This window comes from Anolis carolinensis, chromosome 1 (genome assembly GCF_035594765.1).
Source record: "Anolis carolinensis isolate JA03-04 chromosome 1, rAnoCar3.1.pri, whole genome shotgun sequence".
In the NCBI taxonomy this organism is placed as follows: Eukaryota; Metazoa; Chordata; class Lepidosauria; order Squamata; family Dactyloidae; genus Anolis; species Anolis carolinensis.
This window is the reverse complement of record NC_085841.1, coordinates 195,884,113-195,905,373: the sequence shown is the minus strand read 5'-3', so window position 1 is coordinate 195,905,373 and position 21,261 is coordinate 195,884,113. Positions and strand designations below refer to the sequence as shown.

At 38.5% G+C, this 21,261-nt stretch overlaps 1 long non-coding RNA gene across 1 annotated transcript in view; it reads left to right on the top strand.

The window, feature by feature from the left end:
- Positions 1 to 18,475, top strand: part of LOC107983159 (uncharacterized) — a 150,496-nt gene extending 132,021 nt beyond the window's left edge. The window contains exon 4 of the long non-coding RNA XR_001730592.2: positions 17,894 to 18,475. This is a non-coding gene — a long non-coding RNA (uncharacterized LOC107983159). The remainder of the gene's footprint in view (positions 1 to 17,893) is intronic.
- The last annotated feature ends 2,786 nt before the right edge of the window (positions 18,476 to 21,261 follow it).

The following is a 21,261-nucleotide window of genomic DNA, read 5'->3' as shown; positions in this document are numbered from 1 at the left end:
GTCAAATGAAGTGGAACATTTCATTTTTGGTGATCTCGTGTTTGCGGTGGCAGACAGGAATTATGATGATCAGACGAAACCGGTAGACTGAGATATTTTGGAGACAGGTGGAAATTCCTATGCTTGCATGCTATGACAAAAAATAATAGAACAGTCCTTGAAAACAGGGATCTACATAAGCTTCAGAAATGCCTTATTTAATGCTTGGAAAACATAAAAAGCCCCTGGGAGACTGTATAATCAGATTTCCCCCCCCTGTTTAATGCATGTTAAATCCCAGAGTGATCTCAGAGCTTGTTCTCCATTCCAAATGCTGGGTCACAGGAGCTTCACGAATCCATCGACAGGTTGTTGACAGCTGAGGCTAGACACAGTGCAGCTGGGGGCAGAACTTCAGGGATCAAATGATGAAGAAGCACAGGGGCCAAACAGTATTAAAATTCAGCTGGTTGTCTCTGAAGGTATAAAGATTGTGAACCACAGATTTATGAAATATAACAAAAAAAAAGCATCATGAAAAGGTCAAACAGTAGTAAAAATAGTTGCAATCCACAATCCAATTATTCCAGCGATGTCGCACTGATTCCAACAAAAGTGAAATGTTTATTCCCAATGGACCAGGAGACAAAGTCCGGAGCTTAATAGAAGGGTGCAGCTCTTAGGCATGCATAAGATAATACGTTCAATTCCTGGTATGAAAACAAGACAATTAAATGGGAAATTCTGTAGAATAGTAGACAGATTCCCTGTCTTTGTATGATTGTGATGATAGCAACAGAAGGCTTAGGACATTTCTTCCTGCTCCATATCTTGTTAATCATGTTTCTGGCTACATTACAGAGTGGTCAAAAGCTCTGGGTCACCGAATAGAGTTGTGTGTGTGTATACATGGGTTTATACACACACACATACATTTTTGGTCAAGCCTTCAGATACCACAGGGAACCATCAAATGTGACTATTCCTGCCCTCCCACATGGGCTAATTTCAATCACTTTTTAAAAACATCATCACTATCTCTATCCAGCAATGTTATAGCCAAGGCAATGCTGAAGTGAGCAGCCCTTGCATGCTGCAATTTTATCTTCCAAAATGTGATTGGATTAAGCAGGCAGGTTTCAAGGGAAAAAGTAATAGTAATTTCAAAACGTCCACAGAAAAAAGTACAGAAATTAATCAGAGTTAGACAGGTGAAACGACTAGTGAGATCAATATTGCTTCAATTTTCTGCAGCTGATCAGTGTTTTCAATCATTTGTAGGATGAAAAGCATTCCTTTTCTTTTGAAATGAGGTCTGCATTGGAGAATACCAGGCCTCAGTTTTCCTGCATTTTCTATGAGTTACATATTTCTTACTGAATGTGATGAAGATTTCTGCCTACTCTGTCTTAAACAGTCTCTTGATCATAAGATTTCATTTTTCAGCTACTTCCTGCATCCATACTTATTGAGAGCACCTTGTTCTCCAACTATTTGCAAGCAATTATGTTCATTTTTGGGAAGCTCCACATTTTTATTTTTCATGTATCAAATTGCTGTTAACAGCAGACTATACCAGTCCTTCATTGGGTCAATTGGCACACCCAGCTCTTTTTAATAAATCACTTGGTAAAATGGGGGTAAAGATATATCAGAAATTGGCTCTATCAGTGTGGCTGCCTGTAATCTATGATCATCATCAATAACCTTGTTGCCAACCCCACTCTCTGGTGAAGTTGAACTTGTCCATGAAATTCAAATTCCCTCCTTTAGTATTTCTAGGCAGGTCAGTTCCTGCTTCATGTGGACTGTAATCATGAATGTTTTTTCTTTCCACATGTTTGTTTCTATCAATACTTTGGTTGTTGTGTTTTCTTTCTACATATTGTTATGATGAGATCTGCTTTATGCCATTTTGCTGCCTTTTTCAATCTTAGTTGTGTATATTTACTTGAGTGGGATGAAGAGATAATTTATCATTTATGTCTCAGTCCCATACATCAAAATAATAATACTAGAACCCAGATTCAGATAGTAACCCTCAAGAATCCTCATTTTACTTTGAATCCAATCATAGGGAGAAAGGTAAATGTAAATACAGTAAGTTCCACTCTTATTCTGCTAGGAACTAGTCAGTACTACATTTACAAATTTAACTTTTGCAGATTTGATTATTCATGGATTTAATTAATATGTTCTTTCTAGGAATCTTTATGGCCAGTGGTAGCTGGCCATAAAGTCATCCTTGAAGACCTAGAGATTCCTTGAGGTAATCTCTCAAGGAAAAACAATGATTTTTAAAAAAAATATCCATGGTTTTTCTACCTGCATTCCTAAACCCCATGCAAGTACATACTGCATAGCCTACTCTAGTTGCTACTGAACTTTAACTAGTTCTCTTCCCCAGTCACTTCCTTTTTGTATATTGTCATGTGTCTTAGTTAGATTGTAAGTCTGCTGGCAGTGGCCATGAAAATTGTATTTAAGCCTTTTCATTCACTTAAAGGTCATGTATAAATCATTTGAATAATAAACAAAAACATAAAGGAGGGATATTTTGACTGATTATTTAGATGGGGGAACCATAATTATATGATTTAATGGTTTATCATAAATGATAGGGGTGTGCAAAACTTCATTTGTCTTATCTGTATCATAAGATTTGCATATACAAACACATATTAAGAAACAGGGTTGGGGGGGGTGTGCTCATGCAAAAACTTAAGAATCAAAACACTCACTCAATATTTTTTGTTTAAATTCTGTCAAACTCAGAAGCCTCCCAAAGTCTGTTTCATTTTCAGCACAAGCAAGGCAAAGCCAAAAAGGCTGCCATTCCACTTTAAAGGAGCTGAGCAAACTGGGAAGGTGAGTGAGAGAATACAGAATTCTGGGAAGGTGAGGACTCCTGTGGCAGAGAATTCAAAAGGCCCTGCCCTAAACTAAATTTCCCAGAATTCTGCTCAGCATCAGAAAACCCCAGTTAGGATAGGGGAGAAATTTGTCTCTCCATAGCAACTGCCAGCCAGAGTTCCAATAAATTATTGAATCTGCAAAGAGGACTGACTGATATTAGTAAATTAATCTGTGCTGGACTGGGAGGAAATCTCTAAACTGAAGTTCTATGGGTTATGTTGTGTTGTGTATCATATAGAGACATTCAAGGAGATAACTGCTGTGACTTTTTTAAAAGGTTTTTTTTGTCAAAAAAAATTAAAATCCCCAAATCGGTATATGTGTGAATCTTCTGAAACTTGGGGGGAACGATCCCCTCTTATCTTGTGTCATTGTATAGAAAATTCAAGGAAATAGATCTTGTAATTTTTTTTAAAATGTTGTTTGTAAGAACTTCATAAATTTCCCCAAAGTCAGTGGACAAGTGAAATATTCTGAAACTTGATGGGCTAATAGTGGTAAATGTGTTCTATAATTGAACCAAGTTTCATGCTGATAACTCTAACAATGAGGGAGAAAGGAGCTCCTGACGTTTCCCCGTTGGCACAATTACATAACAAAAAGTAACAAAAAGTTACTTCATTATAGTTATGATATGAACCCAGTCCAATTTTGGAAATGCTTTACAAATGATTTTTCTCCCACTCCCTTTCTTCCATCTTTAAATACTGGGGCAGAAGTAGAAGTTGTACAAAGCAGGAGATAAAGTGATGGCAGGGCCATGTGTTCTTATAGAGGAAAGGGGAAAAGATGTTTAATACCTTCTCAGCTTCCAGTCACCCTGCCAGTCTTGGTAACCTTGAGAGCAAGCCAGAACACCCACAAAATCTCACCTTTCTCTCAAGTAATGCCAGGTCAGTTAAAACTAAAACAAACATCAACTATTATCTTCTCAAAGATGAGGAGGCTGACCTGAGATACTTCACTGAAACTTGGCTGGGAGATTATAGTGGGCCAACCTGGGCTCGGATTCTCCCAGCTGGGCTCAACTGTGAGTAAAAGTGTGTGTGTGTAGTTTGTTTTTGTTTTGTTTTTTTTGTTTTGTTTTTTTTGGGGGGGGGGGGGAACTGTGGTTTATAAAGACTATCTTAACCTGACCAGATTGCCTAGTAGGGAGTTGAATCACATTGAGAGTGTGTACCTGAGTCTGAAAACCAGAGATAAACTGGGGATGATTCCGTTAGTGTACTATCCACCCCGCTGCCTAAAAGACTCCCTGGCTGAGCTCATGGAACTGGTCTTGGAGCTACTGTTGGAGTCACCCAGACTTTTGCTTCTGGGTGACTTCAACATGTCACTGGAGACCATTTTATCAGGTGCAGCTTGGGGATTCATGGTATCCATGACTAAATTGGTTTATGGCTTGATGCACTCAGCAGGTCATACCTTTGATATGGTTTTCAGCTCAGATATACAGATCTGTGGGCCGAGGCAATCAATACCTCTGAACTGACATGGACAGATCATTTTCTAGTAAGGGCTAGTATCACAGCTAGAACTTACCCCTGCAGAGATGATCTATTAAAATGGCATGCCCTTGAAGGCTAATGAATCCTTTGGGACTCCAGAAGGCTTAAGAGAATTCTATGACTGGTATCACTGATGATCCTGTAGAATCCCTGGTTAATAATGGAATTAAAGTCTAACCAGGGTTGAAGAAAAATAAGATGTAAAATGAACAGCCAAGAACTTCAAGAGGCCTCTAAGTGAGCCCTTCTTCAAACAACACTTAAGGATCATCTATTCACAAAACACCCTGAAAACATTGAGGAACACTAAAATAAAAGGAAAACCTCTATCATTATGTCCTGTGAACAAACCATTGGATACTAAACTAACCACCTCATCACATGCACCTCTGGAATTGATGGGGATTGTGGCATCCCAGCAGCACTCGTGTGGTAGGCATAGCAACCTTTTGTCATGCACCCCACTCCATTGTGGCTTCTCCTCTACCTCCTTACACGGGGAAGCCTATTTTCAGAGGCTCGACTCATCTTTCCTAATGGAAAGATGGGGGGAGCCTCATTGTCCATCACTGCTACTTTTTTGGAAGTAGTGGTGGCAGTTCAGCCATGGAGCCTCCCTGGAAATAGTTCTCCGTGTGTGATGGGAGCCATCAGAATTGATGACTAAAGTCTAAAAAACCGGTTGCTGCCGCTGAAAAAGGTAACTGTGCAGAGGTCATAAGAAACATTAAGATTGGTTTGATGAGGATGTTAATGAACGTCACCAAGAAAAGACTCCTCTAATTCTCAGCCTTAGACTAACCCACTTTCATTTCTGGACTCTGTTTAGAAGAGGCAGGCTGAGAAACAAAACCTCTTCCAGAAAATGGAGGTCAAGCTTTTCAACGGGAAGGGTAAAGTATTGGATCCCCACTGAGCAAAGCAGGACTGTGGCTTCACTTGAATGCAACCTGTCAAAGTTTTCTTCCAGAGAAAGTCATCCTGACTTTTTCATCAAAACCCATGAACCATTAGGAGGTATCTGTTCAGGATCTTCACCTGAATCAAGCAAGAAGCAGGTCACAGGGTTTTCTGTGGCACAGTTAATTTGTTGCTGTACCAAAGGTGAAGATGAAATCTCATTTGTTTCCTGATAGTAGTAGTACTGGTTTCTTTCTAAGGCCTGAGACACAGAAGTCTAGAACACGACTGTGGCATAGTCTTGCTACAGTGAGCGAGATCTTAAGACTGTTCTCAGGGCAAACAAGGTTTGAGCTTGGAGCAGCTTTTGATCCTCTGAGCTGCTGTTGCAGGTCCACCTCGGGAAGGAAGGAAGGCCTTAGGGAAGGGAATGGTGTCATGATCAACGGTTTGATAGTTCTAGTACAGATGTTGATGGCAAGGTCTTTAGCTTCAGCAGGCTGAAAGACAAAACTAAGGTTACAAAAACTTCTGTTATAGAATTCCAAGATACTGTCAATAATGTAGTCTGTGCTCATTCAGAGGAAGACCTACAAGCCACTTTAAACACCATTGCAGAAGCATATGAAAAACTTGATATCTCACTTAACATTAAAAAAAAAAATCAAAGTCCTCTACCAGCATGCACAAACCTATCTCTGTGGAATGTCTGAAATACAGCTTAATGGTGTAATGATTTCCTCTACCTTGGCAGTCACCTCTCCACAAAATCATGGACCATCTAGAAACATCACTCCTAACATTCTGGAAAGATTCCATCAGTGTTGCTTTAAAAAAAATCTTGCAAATCTCTTGGGAAGACAAGTGGACAAACATCAACATTTTGGAAGAAGCAAAAACTACCACCATTGAAATGATGATTCTCTGCCATCAACTTTGTTGGACTGGACATGTTGTTATTAACATCTCCCAAAACAATTACTTATTCTCAACTCAAGAATGGAAAATGAAATGTCAGTGGGCAACAAAAGGAATTAAAGACGGGCTTAAAGCTAACAGAACTAGGAAACCGTAGTACTCAAGCATTGTAACTGGAGGTCAGGCGTTATCAGTGCTGTTGTAGATTTTGAAGAGGCACAAATACAGGCTGAAGGGAAGAAATGTGTCAAGAGGAAGGTGTGTCAAGCAAACCCATGTTGTGACTGATTATTGTAATCTCTAGATCATGCTGACAACATGAAGAAGAGAGATGGATCATTTTAATATCTGATTGATGCTTCCTACCTGATGGAGAAAGATTTGCTTTTGTGACCTCAGGCTGATGCTGTCAATCTAAATGAGAGATATATGTCATTCTAACCGCTAGCTGATGCTGCCAATCAGAAAGAGAGAGTGTGTGCCTCTACCTGATGCTGATATCTTAAAGAATAGGAATAGGTCATTTTAACTTCTGGCTGATGATGCCGACCTGGAGAATAGAGACAGTTCATGATATCTGTGGATGATGCTGATGCTGCCTGTCTAAAGGAAAGAGAATGGCCATTTTGACATCAAGCTGATGTTGCCAATCAGAAAGAGTGAGAGACAAACTACTGTAACCTTTACTGATGCATCTTTCCTGAAGGAGGAAGACTAATTGATGCTGTCAACCTGAAGTATAAATATAGGCCATTGGGATCTCAGCCTATGCTGTCTACCTGAGGGAGAGAGAATGGCCATTGTGAATTTAGGCAGATGCTGCCTACCAGAAGGAGAGAGAATATCAAATAATAATATGTAAAGCAAAGTGAAGAAGCTGCTTTGATTGAAGTCAGAAATCAGAAACTCCTCAAAACACAGCAGACAAAGAATCAGTACAAGAAAACCGCACTACAAACTAGAGCTGACAGCTGGCACAACAAAACATTGCATGAAACGTTCCTTGACAAAATTGAAGGAAAAGCTGACAAGGAGAAGACCTGGCTATGGGACCCTGAAGAAGGAGACAGAAGGCCTGATCCTTGCAGCCCAGGAGCAAGCCATCAGAACAAATGCAATCAAGGCCAAGATAGAAAAATCAACTTATGACCCAAAATGCAGACTGTGCAAGGAAGCTGACGAAACCATTGATCATATCCTCAGCTGCTGTAAGAAAATCGCACAGACAGACTACAAACAGAGGCACAACTATGTGGCCCAAATGATTCATTGGAACCTATGCCTCAAGTACCACCTCCCAGCAGCAAAGAACTGGTGGGATCACAAACCTGCAAAAGTATTGGAGAATGAGCAAGCAAAGATACTGTGGGACTTCCGAATCCAGACTGACAAAGTTCTGGAACACAACACACCAGACATCACAGTTGTGGAAAAGAAAAAGGTTTGGATCATTGATGTCGCCATCCCAGGTGACAGTCAGATTGACAAAAACAACAGGAAAAACTCAGCCGCTATCAGGACCTCAAGATTGAACTTCAAAGACTCTGGCAGAAACCAGTGCAGTTGGTCCCGGTGGTGTTGGGCACACTGGGTGCCGTGCCAAAAGATCTCAGTCGACATTTGGAAACAATAGACATTGACAAAATTACGATCTGCCAACCGCAAAAGGCCACCCTACTGGGATCTGCATGCATCATCTGAAAATACATCACACAGTCCTAGACACTTGGGAAGTGTTCGACTTGTGATTTTGTGATACAAAATCCAGCATATCTATCTTGTTTGCTGTGTCATAATAATAATAATAATAATAATAATAATAATAATAATAATAATAATAATAATAATAATAATAATAATTCGTTACATGCCTCTTCCCATGCCTCAAGGTAAGTACAACAGTCAATATGTGCAATAAAATACATACCATATTAAAACTTATTACTATAAAATACATAGACTAAAACACATGTTTACAAAGATTAATTAAATAGTAATAGAATGTAAATTTAAAATTCATGTTTTAAAATTGACTGGGTAGGCCTGCCAGAAGAGATGGGTCATTCCATAGTCTAAAAATAAAATAAAATAAATATTTGTTCCATGAAGCATATACTGTAACATAAAATGCTATTAAAATGCAATTGAAATTACAGTTTTAAAACCACACAGAACTCCTCATGATTCATGATTTCCTAAATGCCTGATGGTAGACATATGTTTCACTTGCTTGTAAAAGGCGAGCAGGGATGTGGTCATCCCGGTCTCTCTAGGGAGGGAGGTCCACAGTCTGGGGGCAGCCACTAAAAGACCCTTGTCCCCACCAAATGTGCTTGAGGGGCTGGTGGAACAGAAAGAAGATCCTCTCCAAAAGATTGTAGAATTCTAACAAAGAGATACAGTGTGATAGGCATTATATGTCAGTGTTCATAATAGTAACTCCCTCTACTTCAGATTGGAAGCACCAGCTGAGATCACAATGATCCATCTTTCTATTTCTTCTAGGCAGCATCATCTGGAAGTTATCAGAAAGGTGTTAAAATGCCCCATTTCTTTCCTTCAAATTGGTTGTATCGTCTAGAAATATCAGTGGCATGTGTCTCTCCTTCAGATAGGAATTATCGGTAAATGTTCCAGTATTTTGTCTTTCTTCATTAGATTAATAGCATCAATTTAAGGTAATGAAGGTACAGTAAGTCTCTTTCCTTCAACTAGGCAGCGGAGCCCCCAGATGGCGTAGTGGGCTAAGTGACTTGAAGGTTGGGTTGCTGACCTGAAAGCTGCCAGGTTCGAATCCCACCTGGGGAGAGTGTGGATGAGCTCCCTCTATCAGCTCCAGCTCCATGCGGGGACATGAGAGAAGCCTCCCACAAGGATGGTAAAAACATCAAAACATCCGGGCGTCCCCTGGGCAACGTCCTTGCAGACGGCCAATTCTCTCACTCCAGAAGCAACTCCGGTTGCTCCTGACACGAAAAAAAAACCAAAAAAACTAGGCAGCATCAGCCTAAGTTTGCAATGGTCTCTCTTTCTCTTTCTGATTGGCAGCATTTCCTTGATGTCACAATGCTCTCCCTCTCTCCCTCCCATCCAACATGAGTCAATGTCAGAATATCTTGTTTTTCCCCTTCAGTTAGGAAACATAATCCAGAGAACACAATGACCAATTGCTCTTCTTCAGGTAGACAGATTCAGTTAGTGATTGTAGTTGTGGGCCCTTCCACACAGCCCTATATCCCAGAATATTAAGGCAGAAAATTCCACAATATCTGCTTTGAACTGGGTTATCTGTCAATGCTCAGATAATGTGGGATTTTCTGCCTTGATATTCTGGGATACAGGGTTGTGTGGAAGATCCCCCTAACACTATCTCCTTCAAATTGGCAACATCAATTGATGTCACAATTGCCTTCCTCTCTCTGCTTCAGTAGAGCTTACAATAGTTTGATCTGTCCTTCAGATTGGCAGCATAAGCTTTACATAAGAATGCCCGGTCTCCCTTATCCCTTCCTTCCACCCCTCCCTTTCCCAATCGCTGTTTTGCCCTGGATTATGCCACTGTGGGTAATGGCTGACCACCAGGACCCATGTCACATCTGGAGACACTTGGTACAGAAAATCAGTGGAGATGCTAAGTGCCATTCCATGTCCCTGAGTTGCCCAAGCCCAGGAACCATGAGATGGCAGTGTAAACAGTTGCAGCCAGCTCGGTTTCAAAATTGTCTCCCAAATTTACATGGGCCCAAAATCTCAGGTTAATCAAAATTCTGGGTCATAACTCAGAGTATCCCACAACTTTGGTTAACACAAGTCAAGGACATGTTAGGGTGGCCTTGCCTCGCAATACCTTGGATCAGCACCCTATGTAGTTTGGCTACCACATAGCTGATCTGGACAGGAGATTGCAACATATACAGTGGACTGAGAAACATAATCTTACAGGAACAAAAGTAAAGAGAGAGAAAACTTGAGCAATGTATTTCAACTTTCTCCTCACCCCCCCCCCCCCAAGTCCCAAATCTACTGATCATTCATATATTCCTATGAGGATGTTCAGACACCCTTTGTCATTCAGATGGATTAAACCAAACTTTACATCTTTTAATTAATTTTTATTCCGAAATGCATGATTTCACTTAAATATGCCTCTGATTGAAATGAATGTTAATAGCTAGCTAGTCACTTCTCGAGTGTATGTATTCAAAACACTCTCAAAATATTGAAGGGGAGATCTTTTTGACATCTGATATCACAGCCTACATGCTGGCAGCTTATATTGAAAACCCAGTGACTGCTTTCTTGAACTCAGTCAGAAACAAATCAATATAGAAGAACCTGAAGGGAACACAAATTTCATATTAAAGCAGAGACCTAATAAATAGGAACAGATGTGTTACTGGACCTACCAAAACACAGATAAAATTACTGAGCAGAATATCTTAGGTGTTCTGAGAGCCACTGAGATTTTATTTTGAAGGAAATAGAAATAAACCAATAGAAAGTTAGTCATCCGCTTTCACAGAACCCTTATTTTATCTTGGTTCTCCCCCTTTACAGATAACTGTCATTATCAGGTGATAAGGTTGTCTTTTATTGCATATAAATAGTCATTTTTCATCTGGTTGAATTTTTAGCACTTGTCACAGCCTCCTTATAATTGGTAGTTTCTTCCCATGTAAACAACTCTGTTAGCTTTGGCCGGTGTTTGTATATTTATTGACTAGTTTAAAGTCAAGCTTCATAGCATGTTGAAATTACATCCACATTCCAGGAAATATATTGAGAAGCAGCCATGCTGGCTAATGGCTATGCAGTAAAAATACAACGAAATTCATTTTAAAAATGTGATACCTTTTCTAGGCCAAATAAAGAGCTCAAAAACATCACTCAAGCTTTCAAAGCTTCAATCTTAATCAGGAAAAATATGTTAAATAATAATATTGAAGCAACATGATGATGTTGGAGTCACAGATCTGAGATCTGCAACATAGGTCTGTGACTTTTCTTCATTGCTTTTCTCCTTCTGTATGATTTTAAATATCTTTAATAATGAAGAAGCTTCATGTCTTACTCCCCAAAAGTTCTAAATAGGTCTTTAATGAACCTTGGTTAGATGAAAAGATGGGACCCAATCACATTAGTTGGTGGGGGTGGAGTGTCATCTTCTTACCATATTGTATAGTCCTGTGGTATTCAAAATCCATCACACATCCATTAATTTTGCTGATACAGTAGAGTCTCACTTATCCAACATAAACGGGCCGGCAGAATGTTGGATAGGCGAATATGTTGGATAATAAGGAGGCATTAAGGAAAAGCCTATTAAACATCAAATTAGGTTATGATTTTACAAATTAAGCACCAAAACATCATGTTATACAACAAATTTGACAGAAAAAGTAGTTCAATACGCAGTAATGCTATGCAGTAATTGCTGTATTTACGAATTTAGCACCAAAATATCATGATGTATTGAAAACATTGACTACAAAAATGCGTTGGATAATCCAGAACGTTGGATAAGTGAGTGTTGGATAAGTGAGACTCTACTGTACCTGTCGAAAACATCTGTGTTCTCAGCTATCAGATGAGCGACCATTATGCATTTTTGTTTAAAAAAACCATCAAAATTGGGGAAGTTCAATTTTTAATTATGGAAACTTTATTAATTATACTCATGGCCACCAAGATTCTTCTTTAAATACTTTAAAGGAATAATAATGTCTACCCTATATAATAGTATAATAAAGTTGTTATTAATGATTAAAGGGAAGTCCATTATCAATCAATTGTAAGTTGTGGCACCAATGGGATATGATCACTTGTAACACTTTTCACAAATTTAAGGGAAAATTAGGTTACTATAGATTGTTCCAGGGCTTTCTAGAAGACAGGCAGTACTTGCTATAATTGGTAAACAAACAAACAAACAAACAAAAAATCCATAGCGTAATTTCAAAAAGTCAAGGTTTCAATGAAGGAGAAAATATAGGACAACAAAGCAGTGATATCTCAAAATTGTGCTACAGTAAAGTCTCGCTTAGCCAATGTTCTGGATTATCCAATGTTCTGGATTATCCAATGCAATCTGCCTCTTAGTAGTCAATGTTTTCGTAGACAATATTTTCAATACATTGTGATGTTTTGGTGCTAAGTTCATAAATACAGTAATTACTACATAACATTACTTTGTATTAAACTGCCTTTTCTGTCTATTTGTTGCAAAACATGATGTTTTGGTGCTTAATTTGTAAAATCATAATGTAATTTTATGTTTAATAGGCTTTTCCTTAATCCCTCTTTATCATCCAACATTTTCGCTTATCCAACATTCTGCCAGCCCGTTTATATTGGATAAGCGAGACTCTACTGTATTTCTAACTATTAAATTTAAGGAAAAAAGGTACTGTGATGTACTGTGATCCTGCAGCAGGTTATTTGCAGAGAACTGGAACATGAATGCTTACTACAAGACTGCCCCTAGGAACACTCATTCTTCTATATCACTGCAATGAAGTAACAAAGGGGAATCTGGTAGATACCATCGTATGTGCAAATCAGCACCTTCTCCTATTTTCTCCTGAATCAGGAGCTCAGAAAACATTTTCCTTTTGACTCCCCCCCCCCCCCCCCCGGTTACTCCACAAAATGGTTCAAATACGTAATACCACGGATGACAGGTGGAAGTACTTTTGCATTGTATGATGGACTCTATGGGACTCTTTGAACTGTTTTACAAGTGTGGAGAAACCGGGGGGGGGGGGGGGGGGGGGAGATGAGGTCTGATGAGTTTCCAAGTAAGGGGTTTACACATTTCAAAAGATCCATACAGCCATCAAATATGTCCATAGAAGAAAGCAAGAACATCTTTGATGTTATTTTGCTTTTTGTGGCCTGATCCAGTCGGTTAGTTTTGGCTGCTTTACCTCCTTCCCTGTTTAAACCTTGTGGATTTTGTTATCTCTGATTAAATCAAAACATCTACATCTCATGCTACTTTACATTTCTAGACAAAACTGAAATCTTCAAGACAAGGTGCTGGGAAAATCACTTCAAGAGCCAGAGGAATGCATCTGTTTGCAAAGCAGCGGATTATTTCATTGATCAAAATGCAGAGTTGTTTAAAGATACATATTGTTAGGCTGCGAAAATCTGGATTAGAAAACCAAAGGATTTTTTAAAAAAAAGAAATAATGAAAATGTATCAAGAACTAACATAGCTATGGCTTCTCCATACTGCACCATGATATTGTAATATATTTGAATTATGAAAGAAAATATGAAGGGAATCTAAATTTAGGGAAGTATGTTTATTGACTAGTTTAAAGTCAAGCTTCATAACATGTTGAAATAATATCCACATTCCAGGAAAAATATTGAGAAGCAGCCATGTTGGCTAATGGCTATGCAGTAAAAATACAACAAAATTCATTTCTTTTTTTTAAAAAAAGTGATACCTTTTCTAGGCCAAATGAAGAGCTCAAAAACATCACTCAAGCTTTCAACATGATAATGAAGCATTTCCAGTAAATTTGACATTGTAAAAAAAAACTATTTACATTTTCCCAAATGTCTAGGGCTCCTTCCACACAGCTGAAAAATCACCCACATTATCTGCTTTAAACTGGAATATATGGCAGTGTGAACTCAGATAAGCCAGTTCAAAGCAGATATGGTAGGATTTTCTGCCTTGATGATCTCGGTCACATGGCTGTGTGAAAGGGCACTGAATTAAGATATGCATTTCTGGGGTAAGGGAAACTGTTTTGGCATGTTGTACAGGTTCTTATTCTTTTCCTGTTTTTTTTTTTTTTGGGGGGGGGGGGTTTGCAAATATTAGATAAGGAAGTTTTGTAGATTCACCTGAAGTCTTTCGTGCAAAAATATGCCTAAACATTCAAGATACCTCCCTTTGTCCAGCTAAGAATTGCACCACATAAGCAATATCCATTGTAAAAAAAAATGGCAGAAAGATAAGCCCCTCTGGCTAATGGGGCCCTGTGCTTAAGGACATCTAAGCACAATGGTAAATCTGGCACAGATACCAGTTCATTCTATAGTGCACATGCATCCATTATGACCATCATTTTCTATGAGATCCTTTTCTTTCTTCCATAACATTGAGCCACGACAGTTAAAGTGATGACTGCATCCATTCTACAGTGTAGATGCACCCTTAGAGAATTGATAGCTCTGAGCCTATCCTTGCTGTTTTCATGAACAGGGAAAAATGTTTCTGCAGCATCACATGAATGTGAATGTTAGCAAACCATTAGACTTGCTTCTGTGTTGTGACAGATAGTTGTTTTCAGGATGCTGAAGGGGATATTATGGAGATGACATACAGGATATGTATTAGAAGTAGATAGAAGGTAAGGTAAGGTAAAGGTTTTCCCCTGACGTTAAGTCCAGTCATGTCTGACTCTGGGGGTTGGTGCTCATCTCCATTTCTAAGCCGAAGAGCCGGCGTTGTCCATAGACACCTCCAAGGTCATGTGGCCGGCATGACTGCATGGAGTGCCGTTACCTTCCTGCTGGAACGGTACCTATTGATCTACTCACATTGGCATGTTTTCAAACTGCTACCGTGTTTCCCCGAAAATAAGACAGTGTCTTATATTAATTTTTGCTCCCAAAGATGCACTAGGCCTTATTTTCAGGGGATATCTTATTTTTCCATGAAGAAGAATTCACATTTATTGTTGAACAAAAAAATGAACATTTATTATATACTGTACTGTAGTTGTCATCACAAACCAGCATAACCAGACAAACTGTGAATCCTATCAAGAATTTCTTGTTACTACCATTATTTCCATGTACAACACTCTATGGTATGTACATTTACTGATCCTACATGCTCTGGTGTTCTGTTTGTTGGGCATGCTTCCAAACAAAAAACTTTGCTAGGTCTTACTTTCGGGGGAGGCCTTATATTTAGCAATTCAGCAAAATCTCTACTAGGTCTTATTTTCTGGGGATGTCTTATTTTAGGGAAAACAGGGTAGGTTGGCAGGAGCTGGAGCTAACAGCGGCTGCTCACACCGCTCCCAGGGATTGAACCTGGGACCTTTCGGTCTCTGGCTCATTGCTTTAACGCACTTCGCCACCGGGGTTCCCAGATAGAAGGTAGATCTCCTCATATTGTAGATTCGAGCCTAATTCAGTTTCTGCCCGTGTGACACTTGGGAAGGGGGAATTCTAAAAGTTCTATCTTCTGCTGAACTTTGGTGTAATTTGCCAACATTTCAATGTAATTTTTTTTTAAAAAAAGTATTATATGTGATATATTTTATTGATCAAAGTTAATGGTGGGTCCAAGCTACAACTTCTGTAGCTGTTAAGGAAATAACAAGAAATAATAGATCCATCCTGGATGGATCAAGTCACTTATTTATATAGGTTGAGCATCCTTTATTGAAAGTGCTTGGGATCAGAAATTGATTTAATTAAATAGCTTGGAGATAGGACCCAAGTCTAAGCACAAAATTAATTTCTGTTTTCTAAATACCTCACACGAACAGCTTGAACATCATATTTTTATTAATGTTGTTCATAAAGAAAATTTGTTGGAGCATCAGAAAGCAAAGTTGTCACTAACTCAGCCACCTATGTGGACCATACAGACTTTGTTCTGTTCCAGTCAGTAGGAGGAACTCAATACAGTTCCATATGCTACTCTGGTTAGCCTTTCAGGAACCAGCGAGTCTTCTTATGAATGGCAACATACAACACTACAATGTAACCCTATTCCTGAATCTCATTGCCTTGTGTTTTTGCACATGCCTGCCTTCCCTGTGATTTCTTAATAGTCCCACCATTTAGTCCTGATGCTCGCTATTTATTTTAAGAATGTTATTTTACTGTTATTATTTTAATTATATATGCTGCCGTTGTATTTTTATCTGTTGATTGGGCTTGGTCCCTATGTAAAGCACTCCGAGTCCCCTCGGGGAGATGGAAGCAGGTTATAAATAAAGTTTTATTATTATTAAGAGAACTTGATTGCCCTTCGTTTTCCTTGTCTTTAATTCATCCGTTAATTAATGTGTGCACAAATATTTGGCCTGATATTAAATATAGCTAAGCTAATCAATTCAGATCCACACCTAGCTTTAATATCTTTATTTCCAAATAATCAAAAGCAAATATTACTTAAAGAAATAATAAATCTTAAGCTTGTGGTAGGAAGAGTGTGTATGTGTGTGTGTAAGGGGAGAAGTCCTTGAGATATTCTGCTGATGACTGAATTGAAATTGTTCGCCCAGTAGCCTTAGTGTAAAAATTAACATTTTACAGCAGACTGCACAGAGAACTGACTGAGAATTAAACTACCTGTTTGATTGTGAAAGATATGAAATGAATACAGCAGAGTCTCACTTATCCAACACTCGCTTATCCAATGTTCTGGATTATCCAATGCATTTTTGTAGCGATGTTTTCAATATATCGTGATATTTTGGTGCTAAATTCTTAAATACAGTAATTACTATATAACATTACTGTGTATTGAACTACTTTTTCTGTCAAATTTGTTGTATAACATGATGTTTTGGTGCTGAATTTGTAAAATCATAACCTAATTTGATGTTTAATAGGCTTTTCCTTAATGCCTCCTTATTATCCAACACATTCGCTTATCCAACGTTCTGCCGGCCCGTTTATGTTGGGTAAGTGAGACTCTACTGTATGTAGAACTGTCAATAAAGCTACTGTATTTAGGTAGTTTTCTGTTGCTTTCTCTCTGGTTAAACTATTGCTGACGTTCCTGTTGTAAATCCTCTCTATCGGCAAGTATAATGTTTCAGATCATATTGTTTGTATAAAAATGACATTTTTTCCCCTTTCAGAAAAGAAAATGTGCAAATCAAGAAGATTTATCAAACCCAGATTGTTCTTTATTGCTATGCAACAAGTCTTGAAATAACATCTTCCTATAAGCCATACGTACTGAAGTAGTCAAAAAAGCACCAATATTGAACCAAAATATCCCAGCATCTCTAACATATATTAAAGGAATGAATTCATTTTTTAAAAAAATCCTGAACAGCTGTTTTGGGGGAAAGTCTTTTAAAGGCTATTTAGCTGGACCTCTGCCAATCCTATTTCTTTCCTGTGCAGTTATACCTAATTTTTATCCCATAACAGACGGACTAAATCTAGTGTAGGGAGTATAATACTGTTGATACATCAAGTCTGTATGATGAGAGGTAATTATGAAACTGAGTCAATGGCTGCTTCAGAACAAGGAAATTTCCCTCGCAGTGTTATTGTCAAGATATATATCACTATTCATCCTTCAAAAGGGTACCAAGACCTCCATACCTGACATTCTGTAACTGAAATGTAAGCAGTGCCCAGCTATTCAGAAAACTGCAGGCTCTTCTCATGATTGCTTTACATTTTAGTGCTTATTTATAGACATTAAGTACTTGTGGAGATAATTCTTCTTTGATTAAATGGAAAGAAAATGGAATTGCGTGTTACTGTGGAATTAAAGCTGGAATAATTAACTAGCAAAATTAAAGTTCATGGGAATTTAAATCTCACTCCTATTCAGCTGCCTAAACATTTGTAAAGCTTTAGCTTTATAATGCTCCAATCTGAAATCGTGTAAATGTGGTTGCCAAATCTGGAGTAAGAGTTGATGTATTTCTGTTTACCTTTCCTAGCTCCTCATGCCAAAGAACACACTGGAATGATACTTTTCTTCAATCAACCAAAAGGTATGACATTAATCACACTAAAATTTGAAGCTAGCTTCTTCACCAGGGAAAGTTGGTTGAAGATCATATAGGAAAATAAAAAGTCAATGTTACAATCATAGATCGGCATCTTGCCTGCTTGCTTGAAGTGTAATAGAATACATTCCTTTTAGCTTTTCCTCCCTTGCATGATTTTAAAATGATTGTTGCCTGATTTAATCTATGGAATTCAAAAGCGGCTGTGGTTAAAGCTGTGTTGTTTGGCTGGCCTTTTAGTTGGCTAAGGTGCACATTGTATCACGACAATATGACCATAAAACAAAATCCATATCCCAACATGAACAGTATGGTGATGTATGTCCTTGAATTCTGCGTTTAGTTTTATGGTCAACACAACTAGCTCACATTTTTTCTTCTTGAGAAGTTATATGTCATATCATTAGAAAAGAATAGAGTTTTACCATCTTAAATGCTTCCTTAAAATAAGCTAGCTGTTCCTTAAAATATACTTGTTGCTAGCTACACACAGACTGATCTAGGCATCAATATGTAATAGGCTTTCCATAGTTCCACTATTTGTTGCCTTTGATATGTGGTGCTCATAGTCTTTTTTATATATTTGTATACCAGGGTAGTATCCCAATGTAAATGTATGTTTCTGCCAGACAGAACATTTCCTCATCCAACCAGCACTGAATATGCTTCAACACACAGACATACACAAGATCACTGTGAGTTAATTTTATTGTAAGAAAATCCCTTTAGGTTCTACTAGAACAGTTGTGTCTCGCGCTCAGAGCCCTCTAAGGACCAAATCCTCAGCTGCACGTTTACATAGAAAGCATTGGACCTCAGCTGATTGATGCTGGAGAATGATCTAGCTGTCCAGATGAGCCCTGCAGTTTGAATTTCTTTCTTTTTTTAAATCACTCTGATCCGAAGGATGCACTCATTCTGGTCAAGCATCTATCAACAATATTGATGCTGTCTGTATCCAGAGATAGTAAACATTGTTGACATTAACAGGTCAACAGTATGACACTAATGTTGAATATTATTGGGCAGTAAAGTAAAAGAGGTTAGAACAAACTTAATAAGAAACAAGTTTAACATATATGTAGGAGGATTTCTAATTAGTTTTCATCTTCAGCTATGATCAATGGCAGACATTCTCATACCTTCATTTGTGTATTTGTGGCACCCACAAAATTAAGGAATTACTGTCCTGTTCATTATATTCTGAACCAAATTCTTGGATTCTGTTCCATCTTATCTATATTCCAAGATCATTTTAGAAAAGATTTTCTCTCCTGTATGTTACCAATTCTATTCTAATTCACACGGTTTCATTTCTCTCTCTCATTGCAATGAAAATTCATGGTTGATAATGCAGCTAATTGGTCTTATCTAGTATAATTTTTATCTACGTGAAATTTTAGTATTGCTGTTTATATTTAATGTGTTTTGATTGTACTCTATTTTAATTATATTGAATTTTAATATGCAAGATTTATATGCCAATTACTTTCTGTACTACATGCCCTGCCACGCGTTGCTGTGGCCATTTGGAATTCCACTGAATAGCCTTGCTGCTTCCAAGCCTAGATGCTTTCTATATAGGGGCCTCCTTGCTTCGGCTGGTTGAATGGGACGGAGTGGCCTGATGGCTTCCAAACGTGAGGGTTTTTTATGTAGGGGAAATATTGGTTTGACAAGTTGAAGAGGAGTGAATAGTGTTGGTGCTTTGAAGCCTGGTCGCTTTCTACCTTGTGGAATTGTTGGTTGGGCAGGTCGAATAGGAATGAATAGAGAGCAGGAAGTATGAATGTTGCAATTAGTTACCTTGATTTGTATTGAATGGCCTTGGAGGTTCGAGGCCTGGCTGTTTCCTGGTTGAGGGACTCCTTTGTTGGGAGGTGTTAGCTGGGCCTGATTGTTTCCTGTGTGGAATTCCTGTGTCTGGAATGTCCCTGTCTTTTGAGTGTTGTTTTGTATTTGGTGTCCTGATTTTAGAGATTGTATTGTTCTGTTTTCTTATTAGACCATAGTAATTATTACATATGATATAAAGTAATGTTATGTATTAATTACTGTTTTTACGAATTTAGCATGCAAACATTGCAACATTTAGTTCGAAAACATTGACTACTAAATGGCAGACTGCCTTGATTAAGTGAAGCTTGGCTAAGTGAGAGTGTACTGTATTGTCTGTTTGGAGGCCAAGTGTGAATGTTGCCATTGGCGAGCTTGATTAGCACTGAATGGCCTTGCAGCTTCAGTGCCTGGGTGCTTCTTGTCTGTGAAGCTGTTGATTATTATTGTTGTGGTTGTGATTGTTTTTATTATAATTGAGGTGTAGAGGAGGAGAAACTGAAAGTAATTGAGGGAGAACTCTTGCTACTTCCCTTACTTACTTTCCTGCCTCGGGGCAGGAAAAGGGGAGCGTGCAGGAGCTCCCATTGAGGGAAGGGGTGGGGGTTGTTCTGTCCACGCCTGGGGTTCATTTTGGCGGAGGCGCATATGGAGCATTTTTGTTTTTTGGATTTTTTAGGCCCCGTGGTGGTTCCTATTGTTTATTTTTGTTGTATGAACCTAGAGGTGTGGATGAGGGGTTGTGCTGCTACATTTTGAGGTTGGGGGGTGTTTAGTTGTGTTGTTTTGCTCGTCGCCGAGATTCCATCACTCATTTATATATAGAGATTTATTTATTTTGTATGCAGATGGCCTATGGTATAAGCATTAATACATTACTACCATTAGAAGGAAATACCACATCCTGTTTGCACATTTCTGTAGGTGTTATTCGAGAAGGCATGCTTTTGCCTAGTAGTGCATGAACATTTTAGAAAGAAGAATTACCAAGCTTTTCCTACACATTGAGGTCATGATGGAACATCCAGAATTTTTCTTCACTCTTTTTTTCTATTGAAGTGCAAGCAAACATTACACTACTTATAGATCTTACCTTTATACGTAGCATACATATGAGCAGTGTATGTTAGGACATTATAGATCTGTAGAATACCTATAGTTTAATACCCATACTGACAGAATGCTGTCAGTATTCGGCCATCATAACATCTCAGAACTTGGTTCCTCATAAAGAAAATATACCCTTTTCATAGAGACTATCAAACGTCCTCCTACTCATGGTGTAACATGGTCTGTGTCCCTTTGGAGTGAATTTATGGATAATATTCTCAAGGGTGTTTACACAGTGTATGTTCTATTCTTCTCTCTTCCCCTGTTCCAAGGGGAGCCCCATTAACTTACCATCAGACAGAGGAAAAATAAATGCTACTGTATATCACAGCCAATTGTATGTTGGAGAGAAG